Here is a 12,943-nt window from a genome sequence, read left to right as displayed (position 1 = left end):
ATTTTTATTAAACTTTCCAGGCACGTCTCATCCAAGTACATTGTTAAATACTGCTGTAGAGACAGAAAATAAGTGAGCCCAGTAGTGAACTGACAACCTCTAGCAGTTGGTAGTTGGCCAGAAGAGGAAGAGTTTGAGAAGCTGAAGCCAGAGACCAACCAGGAGTGAGTGTTCAATATAATTTTTTGAACCATCTTCAAAGTGAAAATAAAGGCTTCTGACTATTAGGTAATATTAGTAAGACTATGATCAGAATTCCTTTCAGCAATTTAGTGCCAAGAGCCAGCCTCCAGAACAATAGGTTGGTGCAAGTGCTTGATGCTGTTCAATAAATCTGTGCATTGTCACCATAAGAAAAAATATGGATTATGTCAACAACAGTTTTGTTGCTGCCTTCTAAGTACAACTATGAATCCTGCTACACTAAAATCAGGAGAAGGCATCATGGGATTAGTATTGGATATTTTAGAGTTAATGAGATCTTGATCAAGCCACTTCCATATACTGAGGGTGAGTAATGAGCAACACTGCGACCTTCCCCCCTTTTCTTCTTCATGTTACATGCAGCAGCCTCAAGATCTGAATATTAAACAACTCCTTAAAACCATAGGCTAAGAAAAAAAGGGCCAGACAAATTATGACAGTCATTTCTATCTCTTTCTCTAAACTTATATTCTGTTTTCAACCCCTCTCCCAGCACTCCTTAGCTCCATGGCATTTTAACTGCTTAGAACTGTCACCTCTCAGTCCCCACCTTGTGCCAAACAAATTAAGCTTCAGACTGCGTCCTTCCATCGCCTCTCAAAGCTTGTCACATTTCACCTAGGGTTGTGTAATAACCACTTGATCCATAAACTTACTATATGCTGATGGGTTTGTTATTTCCCACAGATTTGCACTTTAACAGGAGTTTTTATAGAGCAAACTTTAATTTGAAGGAGTGAAGCTGAAGTTGGAGCATTTCCATATCATTATGGAGAAGATGTAAATATGGAGAAGATAATTTAACAACCTTAATCAACACCCAACAGATTGCTATCTGTTTCACCTGTAAAGTCCTGAGACTTTAAGAAGTCTCTGAGTTAATCACCTGGGAACAAGAAAACCTTTAGAAAGACTGCCAAGAGATTATTAATTGCTTCAGAAAGCTGATTTCACGTTATATGATAACAGAAAAACATCTTAAACAACAAGTACATCTATGAGTCTGTCTTGTGAAAAATCTACACAGAGCTAAAGATTTTCTTCACCAAATAAAACTGGAAGTGGTCCTTAAACGAAGGGTTGCAAATCAAAGGTTATCAAGTACAAAACTATTAACATACATGTGTGGAGGAGCTAGATAAAAAACAACGGGGGGCTGCGAGGTCCAAGGGAAGCATACTGTAAGAACATACATACCACAACTGTGGGCCAAACTCAAACCACAGGACCTTAGTGCCCCTGTATTAAACTCCCCAGGCCATTGTACAGGAATGAAAGCAGGATTCATTATTCTGGTTGCCAAAGAAATAAAAGGAAATATCAATTAGGGTATTCAACTTTCCTAGAACTGAAAGATTTACTGAGATGTAGAACTTTCAGTCCTAAACCCAGGACAGACCGAGGCAGGCGGAGATAACTGGTCACCTTAAATCAAGACAATTATTGTAATATGCTTTGGGCTAGTGAAACAAAACATGATGACAATGTGGGGTCTAGTTTTTACAAAACGTTGAAATTGGTAGTTTGGTTGGAGTCACAAAGCACATAAGGAAGAGGGCAGAGCCATCACCAAGATATTCTCCAAAGAATAGCATAACCAGGGAATTAATTGTCATAGGCGCCTGATATATACCACTAACACTGTCTTTTCAATATCTCACACAAAAACAATACTGCAAAAATGTAGTAGCAGCTCTTGAAGAGACCATAATATGAAACAAAAGAAGTCAGAAGCAATTTAATGACCCAGCTGTGATAAAATCAACATCCCAAAATCAAAGGAGATAATTGTTCTATAATTTAAAAACAACAGGATACATTTCATAAAGTGTGCAGAAAAAAAATGATGAAAAGAATAGATTGGTTTTCTAGAGTAGTGGTTCTCACTTGGAGGCAATTTTGGCCTCCAGGAGACATTTGGTAATGTCTAGAGACATTTTTAGTTTTTGCAAAATGTTTTAGGGGAAACGTGCTACTGGTATTTACAGGGTAGAGGGCAGGGATGCTGCTAAACATCCTACAATACACAAGACAGTCCCCACAACGAGTGATCTTGTCCCAAGTGTCAATAGTGCCTGAGTTGAGGAATCCTAGTCTAAGGCCATAAATCCTTTATAAGAACCATTTGGTTAATGCCAGTGATGTTAAAGTGCATGATGGTAATTTAGTTCTATGAGTGTGATTCCCAACTTGACATAGGACAATAAAAGGAGACAAGGAGGGATGTAATGAAGTAATGCAATGGATGATGCACAAACTAAGGACAAAAAGAGAAGAGGACTTGACTATCACATCACAACCTTTCAGTTTATTGGGGCCCACCCCTCGTCAACCCCTGCAGAGGCCCTGTCACATTCCACTCAGGAATGCAGAGGTCTAGTTATTGCAACTCACCTCTCCGTGCCACAGCCCCGTGAGTGGAAGGATGATACGCACATGGACATATCTGCTAGCAACAAAATGCAGGGGGAGAATGATGGCCTTGGGGAGTTAGGAAATGGGGGTGTGAGAAGGTGAAAGGCTGAAGAAGTAAAAAACAGAGAAGTAGCAGTTAGAAGGAGGAATAGTCTGCACATATGCAGATATATTTGGGAGGTGGGAGAGAAAGTCAGCATTGTACCAGTATCACTCTAAGTTATATTCAGAAGCTGTGAAAGGGAAATATCTATCACAGGAGTGACCAATTTGCAAGAGAATCATTATTTAAAATGAAAATGTTCAAAGTACTAACTAGGAGTCTAAAGGCCATCATTTTCTGCATACCTCACTACTGGATTTTATACCTACTGAAGTAATAGGAAGAAAGAAGAAATTAGACAGTTATTTAAGGATCAATACATATTTGCTGTCTTTCAGCACAAAATCCTCTTCAATGGCCTGAAATACCATGCAGCTATCCTAGGAGTTAGAAGCAAGGTAGGCCCTTCCTTCTGGTTCCCACAGATGAACATGTAATTTTTAGTATTATCTGTCATGAAAGATCTGTCAGGGTTCATCTGAAAACACAGTAGAAAGAATAATGATTCTACACAGTCATGTCTTTGGACAAACAAAATCAATTCAGAGATAATTGAGGCTAACAGTTTTATAGATATACTCACTAAGATTATGTTCAGAGCCTAAACTTTCAAGGTAGAGATTGAATTTTTTTTCTTATTGCACTGCAATTTTGATGAAAATATTACTACCCAAAAAAGCTATCTTTACTTAAAAATCTCTAGTTACTACAGCGTAATAGATAATATGGTTCCAGACATTTTGTAAAGTGACGGTTTTAAATTCAACACTATTTTAAGGACATTGCTACAATTTTCAAATTTAGAAATCACAATTACAGTCATGTTAAAAATCATTTATTTATATTTTTATTAAGAACTTATTAGCTATTTCTTAAAAATATGTGTATTTTTGGATGTTGTTTCTCATCTTCCTTTACCTTAATCCATATGCCCAAGGTCCTTTAGAAAAAGAAAAGGTATTCATTTTCTAGATGTGAAATGCAAACTCAGCACTTTATTCTAGTTAAGCAGGAAGGGGTGAGTGTATCCAAAGGCCCTGCAGGGCACAAAGGGAGTTTCCCCATCCAGAACAATAGCTTTCTCAACATTTTAAAGTGGGAATTATCATAGAGAAAAGTATTTAAAAGGCTGTCATGAAAAAATATAAAGACATATGTAGTGAGAAAAAATAGGCTTTGAAATGATCTGGATGTATGTTAGATTTACAGCTCTATCAGTATAGAAGACTGTGAGCAAGTTTCTCTCCACATCATGGAATAGAAATTAAAAAGGTAAAAGGCATGGGTCTCAAGAGAATATTCAATGTTTCCTTTCTTCTTTCAAAATTAATGAGAAAGATACAAAAAAAGTACTGAAAAAGTTTGTGAAAACTACTTTCAGAAAGGCAAAAAAATCTGTCTTTAAAAATACTTACAGTACAGCAAAATGTCAAATTCAGTCTTAAAATCTATAACTTTCTGTTTCAAGGTGAGCCTATTAATATAAAGGTAATCTCTTTACATCTGTGAGGAAATCTGGAATTTTCCACCATACATGAAATTTAGAAGTTTTTCTTTTGGCTTAGTCCTTAGTATAAATGTTGGTTTATTTTCAAGTTAAAAAGCAGACTGGGTGCAGTGGCTCACACCTGTAATCCCAACACTTTGGGAGGCTGAAGCCGGCAGTTCACTTGAAGCCAGGAGGTGGAGACCAGCCTGAACAGCAAAGCAAGACGTATCTCTATAAAAAAAGAAAATAGTTGAGCCTATAGTCCCAACTACTCAGGAAGATGAGGCAGGAGGACCATTTGACTGCCCACGAGTTTGAGGCTGCAATAATCTATGATCACACCACTGTACTGCAGCCTGGCCAACAGAGCAAGACCTTGTATTAAAAAAAAAAAAGTCCCACACTGTATTGATGACTCTTCTTTCCAACCTCTAATCATCTTTCCATATTTATTTTCTAATATTTTCATTAATACTGCTGAGACAGCTGGAAACTATTACAAATTCTGACCATCCCTTATACATATCACCCAATCTTTATCCTTTGCTGTGATCCACTGGCCAAAGTTCACCTTTCTTGAGTTATTCAATGGGATGAATTTGTGGAAAAATACAAGACTGGAAAAAAAAACTTTCTAAGACTTTAATGAAGGTTTGCGATCAGAAAATCACAAACTTTCAATGGTAGCACATTTAATGAGGATTTAAATAATATTATTAACAGTCCAATAATTAGACCCTTTCACCACACACAAAAAAATGTCAAGCTAACAGGGTCATAATTTCCGGCAACACTCGTTACAGGTGCTCTAGAGTTAGTTGTTTTTCATTCTTCTTCTTTAATTTGATTAAGCCAGAAATAATGAGCAAATGCAAACCCTTCCTGGAAGGCATCACTTAATTTCTTTTCAAAAATTGCACAGGTGGAGTCCAGCAGTTTCTTGGCCATGTACTGAGGTAGGATCCAAGAAATACAAAATATTCCATCAATTATCAACGAAGGATGAGATGCCCAATGAAGCTTCTCACATTGGTATTTACCTTCATGATCTGGTTTTGTTAAAATGTACTCCAAAACAATCCAAGTATGAAGAAAAGAATGCATCGTTGAGCAGATAGAGGTTAAGTTTTCCCAAAGAGTGAAAGCAGAGGATGTTACAATACTAAGTACACAGACAGAACCATGAATCATATAAGGCAGTCACTGATCAGGAATGGACTAAGTAGGAAAGCACACGGCTAAAATCTGGCCACTATTCAGTGCAAGCTTATTTATACTGATGGGAGACTACAAAGGATGAGAAATTTGACATTATTTACCTATCCAGACATATGGACAATATTCTCCAGAAAGCTGACATATTGAAATGGTTGCTGCTATTGTTATGAGTTTGTACAAATTACTATAATAATTCCACAATGTTCAGAGAAGCTGAGCTGAGAGGTGGCTCCAGGATAAATCTTATATCTCTTCCTTGATAAAAATCATCTAAACCTGGAAAGTAAAGCCCCGACTACCAATCCAAGCTTTCATGACCTCGCATAGGCTGATGGGAATCTGCTTTTCAACCTTCCCCACAACACTCTCATTCAAAGATGGTACATGTCAGTCAGTGTCCTACTTTGGTGTATTTTAAAACATATCCTGTAGTTTCGTAAACCCAAGGTGTGTCACTGTTTTCTTTGCTGAAAATGCTTTCTTCCCAGTGACAGGCAACCTCCACCTCTGATTGTTCAAATTCCATCTATCTGATTAAAGCCTTTGGCAATTTTCAGGAAAATGAAACAGCCAGTACTGTACATGACATATATTCATGTATATATGATATACATATTTATACACACATTTTTATACATGTGTGTTTGTAATTTAGTGGTTAAAAGAGAATAAGACACATATAGGTTCAAATCTTAGCCCTGTTTCATAGTTATGGGATCTTGAGCAGATTTAAGTTTATTTAGTATAAAGTGAGGATGGCAATGTCTACTGTTAGCACAATTGTGAGATTAAAATAAAGTAGCATACTTAAAGTTTCTGTAATATAATAGGAGCTCAAAAAGAATATTATTAACAATCCCATTATCTCTCTGGAATTATTTACATAATGTAAATGTATGTGCCAGTATACCCAGCTGATTTTGTATTTTCAGTAGAGACAGGGGTTTCACCATTGTTGGCCAGGCTGGTCACAAACTCCTGAACTCAAGCGATTTGCCCACCTCAACCTCCCAAAGTGCTGGGATTATAGGCACGAGCCACTGTGTCTGGCAAAAATATTTTAATTAAATTAAAATTTTAAATATGTCCTTTACCATTTGGAGAAAAAAAAAGCATAAAATCAAACAAATCAAAACAACATAATTAAGGAGAAAACTGAAATTTTAAGAAACTCACAAGGAAGTGGGAAAAGGTCATTCTTCCTTTGATAACAGGAATCTATCCTTCCCATAATCAAAATTATATTACAAATTTCAATAAAAAGTTAAAAAAATTTAAACCCAAACAAATAAAATATCTTAACTATTTTACTCCCATTACATCCTACCTTCTCTGTTTTTTGAATGAATACTGCTTGTTCTTTTCTTTTCAAATCTCCTTTCAAGTTTATGTCACCTTGTTTACTGATACTTCGGTTCCAAAATGTGCATATGGATTGCTTTTCAAATATGTATGATTGCTGGGTTTCTTTGTGAATATAAGGGACTTTCTCTCCTATGTATCTCAAAACAATTTCTGGAAAGATGGTGTTAGGTGGGAACCTTGGCTGGGCTCTGCTTTGGTGTAGGGAACCACGGAGGTGAGGCTGAAGTCCTCATCCAGCTTTTGCTGGGGGATGTTCTCCTTCCTTCCTTTTGCATGCAGACTGGAAAAACTGGAACAAAAGCCTTGTTTCAAACATGCCTCAGACTCTGTGACCTTACTTCCACAACAGCTTCCCAGGCCACTCTCCACTTAAAGCTGAAGTAGCCTTATCCCAGGAAAGAATGACTCACACGAAGCTGGGCGATCGTTTCTCTTGCCACTTGTTCTATTCTGTCCACAGAAGGAGAATTAACGACCAAATATAGTTAGAGTTTTTAATCCTCAAGCAAATTGTAACCTGTAGGTGGGGAAAGTGTAAATGTGCAACAACAAATAACGTGTGACAGCTACACTACACCAAGTAGCTGACTTCATACTTCCTTGATTTGCCCTCCTTTCGTATCTGTATAAATCTCCCCAGCACTCCTGAGATTATAATCTTCTTGGGGACACCGTCATGACTATGCTGGAGTTTGTTAGTCAGCTGGTTATCTGTTTAATCTCATAAATGACTGTGAACATAGAGGTATTTTTTAGAAGTATGTCTGACTTTTCATAACTACCTTCAAAGAAGTGATAAGAAGGAGTTCTTCAGAATGAGATCCTAAGTAATATTTAGGACTAGATGCTTGGTGACTGTTTTGGGAATCACAAACGTACAAAACAGCATTCCAATGGTGTTCTAAACCACTTACTTTACCCTTCAAATTCCATGTTAAAATTTAAGTGGTAAACAATCTTTTCTTCAAGTTGCTTCCTCTCTCATGGCCACCAGTGACGCAGACATCAGCTGGAAGAGAGGCCTCCAAGGATTAGGCAGTGTGCTTTAGACGTAACTTGGCAGCCACTTGTAAACTCCAAAGAAAGTAAATCAAATATCAGTGACTGATTGTGAAGCTCAATTGCTTCCTCTTTTCCAGTTTCTCACAAAACCGTTTGAATTCAGCTTCCCTTCTCCCTAACAGTAGCCAATTCTGACGGAAGTCTATTCTCTCAGACTTGCTTCTATTTAGGAGAAATTGCTTATATTGTTTTTCCCAAGCCTATTAATAACTTAGAAAAGAGTTACACATGCTGAATTTTAAACAACATCACAAATATTTTCCTGTGGCATTTTCACTGTATTTTTCTAAGGTCTGAATTCCAGTTTACCTCAAGAATATGAATTCAATAGCATATTCACAAAGGGTAATATCATAGAAACTATACACAGGATTTTCTACAATCATATAGTTGGAGTTTTCACAATTTCATTTTTCTTCTAAATTTCACAAAAGGGCATACAAGAGGTAGTATTAGTATTTGTATATAAATTTAAATATTTCAAAAGGTAAAGTTATATTGATTTATGTTTCATCTTTAATATGTAATAGCAGTAAACTGTGTTTTAAATAACATTGAAAAAATATACTTTATACCTGATTTTTTTTCCTATCTCTTAACTTGAACTAACAACAAAGGGTTCATTGGGGGATGTTATGAGGAATTATTCTTTAAAATATTAAATTTCTAAGAGGCATTAAATGAAAAAAAAAAAAAAAAAAACAAACACTGAAACCCTACTGACACCTAACAGAACAGAAACTTTCCATTTTTCCATAAGCAGTAGTACAGAACTACATACTTCAGCCTTCTCAGATTAGACAAGGGAACACATTTAAAAAAAAAAAAAAAAGCTTGTGAGACACCAGGATCCAATTTCTTATCCAAAGAAATTCTCATTTTCTGTTGCTTCTCCATACATCAGTTCTGCTCAGGTCTGGCAACTATTCCACTTCTCTAACAGGTCTGCCCAGAGTAGCTCTCCTTTCCTCATTAGCTCATGACAAGCTGAATCAACCCTGATTCCTTGCAAACCACACAGAACATAATCCAAGGTAGAGCAATCCTTTTTGCATCTCTAATCCTGCCAGTTACCACCCATTCCTCTGCCTTTACTAATGTCTGTCTTTTAATTACATGTAGATTCTTCCTGGTGAAGACGTCTCATCTTGAAGACGGGCTAAGCACTTTTATCTCCATAAAGATTTTCTTGATTCCACCCCTCAACCTGGATAGAATAACTCTCTTTTTTTGGCTCTCACTCTATGCTGTGCAGACTGCTATCACACGCTTATACCATTCTATTGTATTAATCTATTTACCTGTTGATTACCCTCCTAGTAGACTTAAATTACTTGAGGGTCTAAACTATGTCTTTTACTATGTCATTACTAGATATTACATAACATGACATTACTGCGTCATAGTACATATAACACTAAATAATTGGAGAATTGGAAGAACGAATAACTGCATACATGAGATAAATTTAAATTGTGCTTTCACAAAATTTTCAGAAAAGGTCTTTTTATTACCTAGAGAATAAATAGATTTTTCTGCTACTCTGATTAAGACTCAAACAGGAGGTGGTAGGCAGACTGGCCTGACCTCATCTGACTTTCCTATATTCACACAAAAGTCTTCAATAATTAACCCTGACAGAGGTTGTCAAAGAGCAATTCCTAATCCTAGAGTGAAAGGTTGCTCAAGTGCGGATTGTTTGTATAATAGAAGGACATTTTTTAATGGAGTCTCAGGAGTACCTAGTACAATAATGACAACCACAAACTGAGTTAAAACACTGGTAACTCAGCTACTCTGGATTCCTGGGGTTAATCTCTAAGATGCTGCAGCCTTTGTACCCCTGTAAAGTGAAAAAACTGTTAGCAGTGCCTACATGCCTATTTTTATATAATTGTAAATGCTTATACTGCCCTTCTAAAATAAATATTTATTGAACGCTTTAAAAGTGTTCCAAAAGTTATACACTTTAAAGATTTCCAAGGTACAAAACCATACTCCTTAAATGCAAAGACTTTAGTTTGTAAAAATATTTCTGAGAGGAGGATTAGGATTTGTGATGGTTATATTTTATTAATCCATTTATTTACAAAATACCAGGCATTGTAATGAATGCTTTCAACTACTTATAGGTTAAAAGGCTTTTGGAGTGTGGTATCAGATACAATAAACTCAGCATCTAAGAGTAGATTCATCACAATTATAAACATGACCTAAACAAGACAGGACTGCTCATTATGTCCAGACATCCTGCAGTATGTTGGGCATTTCATTTCTCAATTTCAACAAACTAACAATTTAATAACCTTGTTATTTATATCCATGTTTTAATGTCCCATTTTAATTACTTTGGCACTATAGGCATTTACTAGTTAACTCTATGAGAATTAGCTTTTACAACTAGTTATTATCTATCTTGGAGTGTCTACACTAAATTTTAACGCAAAATTTCATTCCTCTGGAACATAGAAAGATTTTACTTAGGAAAACTTTTTCCATATTCCAATAACGGTTCTCTCATCTCTAACCTTGCTCCTCAATAAGTTACCAAAGCTGCTTTAAGAGCCAATTCTCTTTGCACACTCTATGACCACAAATTTCAGAAACCTTACCATTTGCTATCCAACACACTTGCAGAAGCACCTACCTGACCCAGGAAGCGGGTTACCAGAAGTCTCCTTCTTCCCCTCCATCTCACCTTCCCTGACCCCACCACCACCTGGTTTCCTTATAGTCTGCTTCTATGAACTTTTGAAGGAAAAAGAGCCATATAACAGAGGCTGTGGGAGCAGCGTTTTCTTGAAGTTCCCAATTAGAAATCAGAATGTATTTTAACATGAAGAAAAGTTACAAATTCAATTAGATTCTAGAACAGTCAGACAGATTAAGAGTCAAATAAGCTTTGGTGGTGAGCTTATAAATCTATAAAACCAAGATTTACAATATAATTTGTTTATAGAAGAGGTAGATCACTACAGATTACATTGAAGAATATGAATAATTTCTTCTTTAATATTCTGGCCTTAAAAAATTCAGGGTCTTGCTCTATTTCCCAGGCTGGAATGCCGTTCAATCATAGCTCACTGTAGACTCAAACTCCTGGACTCAAGAAATCCTCTAGCTTCAGCCTTCCCAGTAGCTGGGATTATAGGCATGTGCCCCACACTCAGTTCTGGTTATGTTTTGTTTTAAGAAATTAAGAATATAGGAGTGCTTATTTTCATGAGAAAATGGTGATAGGTTAGTTTCAGATTGCCAAGAATGCTCTTTACAAGAAAGCCTATGATTTCTTTTAACTTCATTGTTTTTCTTATTTAACCAGTTTTTTTTTACTGAAAACCTAGTATGAGCCAAAAAGCTTTTTATGAGTGCTAGAAGCAGCAATGAACAAGACAGGCAATTCCTGAACTAATGGAGTTGACATTCTAGAAGTAGAAAGAGGAAAGGGGGACAGAATACATGAACAAGAAAATTTGGATATTGATACATGACACAAATAAACATAACAGTGATGGAACATCTTGGGGAGGGGCTTCTTGGGGAGGCTATTCTGAGGTGGTAACGTATGAGCTGAGTGTGAGTGAATGCTGTATGAATGGAAATATGGATGAGCAAAACACTGGGGCAGAACTTTCCAGACTTAGGTATTAACTAGAATACAGGATATAGGACAAGAAGAAGCTAGGCCTATTTAAGGAGCTGTGCCCACTGTGGTTGGGCTGGGCTGGGTGAATGGCGAGGTGGTAGAAGATGAGATCGGAGAATTGGCAGAGACTGATCCTGAAGGAGATGGGAGGTCAGAGTCCCTCCGTTATGTGCAATGGGAAGACACTGAAGGGTTTTAGGGAAAATGATTAGGGTCAATTTAGTCTTTAAAAGGACCACTGTTGCTGCTGAGAGGAGAACAGATAACGGAGAAAGGGGCCAGGTTAAAACCATGGGGAAGAGTTTGGAGGCCACAAAAGAAGAAAGGTGGCTTAGGTAAGATAATGGTGACAATTAAGAAAGGGATCACAAATGGAATAAACCCAGAAAACAGAGAATAGAAAAGCATTTACTTCCCAAATACGGTTAACTGAGGTTTTCCTCCTTTCTTTTTTTAAGAGACAGGGTCTTTCTCTATTGCCCAGGCTGGATTGCAGTGGCACCATCATAGCTCACTGCAGCCTCCAACTCCTAGGCTCAAGCAATTCTCCTGCCTCAGCCTCCAGAGTAGCTGAGACTATAGGAGTACACCACCATGCCTGGCTTTTAAAATTTTTCTCTGAACATTTTTTTAAATCTGTAACTAAAAAGTTTTAAAATACACAAAAACTGAGAATTTGTACTCAAACATTTTCATTCAACCTTGATCTCTGTCTTGCAGAAGAAATGAGAGAATAAATGTGGGGTTGGGGCTTAGAGGTGAGCTCTGGAATTGTTATGGAATTTCTCATAGTTTCCACATCAAACCTCATAAACTCACTTGCACATGCCATCATCTACAGATGAAATGTGACCACAAAACCCACTTGGTTGTTGATATGTGCCATGTGTTTCCATTTGGCAATAACACTCACCCTTACAACCAAAACATAGTGTCTGAAACCAAGGTTCTCCCCACTCCTGGCAGAACACAGAGTATATGTTCCTGGACGGTAGTATCCAAATAGGGCTCTGCCAGAAAGGCAGTTCTAGCCTGCACAAAACTAGCAAGCCTATAGGAAAGCCTCCTTTGTCTTTATGACCGATGTTATTTTGGTCTTTCACCTTTTGGCATTGTATGTGATACAAAAAAGAATAATATCTTCCCTTGGGAGCTTAAGCTCAGCTAGGCAGGTAGGCAACTACATAAAAGGCCCTCTGTTGGTGCAGCAAGCAGATAAAGCTCAGGAGACACAACTTCCTGGGGCTGAGGTCAATGTAAATCTAAAAACCAATTTTGTAAGGACCACTCATAAAAACTTTCACAGAAGGAAGCGAGATTTCAGAGTTACAAAGGAAACTAAAGAGAAGCCTACCAGCATGCTTAGTATAGTAACAGAGTAAATGTTAAACTGTCTGCAAGAAGACCATGCTATTAGGCTCCACAAAAGTGGAGGGAAAAA

At 37.1% G+C, this 12,943-nt stretch overlaps 1 protein-coding gene across 1 annotated transcript in view; it reads right to left on the bottom strand.

The window, feature by feature from the left end:
• ADGRV1 (adhesion G protein-coupled receptor V1) overlaps nucleotides 1–12,943 on the bottom strand; it is a 556,842-nt gene that overhangs the window by 268,434 nt on the left and 275,465 nt on the right. The gene's annotated exons all lie outside the window — the stretch shown is intronic.

The sequence above is a fragment of the Aotus nancymaae genome, unplaced genomic scaffold (assembly GCF_030222135.1).
Source record: "Aotus nancymaae isolate 86718 unplaced genomic scaffold, 86718_ANA_hifiasm-v0.15.2.pri h1tg000014l, whole genome shotgun sequence".
NCBI classification, from domain to species: domain Eukaryota; kingdom Metazoa; phylum Chordata; class Mammalia; order Primates; family Aotidae; genus Aotus; species Aotus nancymaae.
Note: the sequence above shows the minus strand (reverse complement) of the source record. Positions and strands in the feature narration are given on the sequence as shown.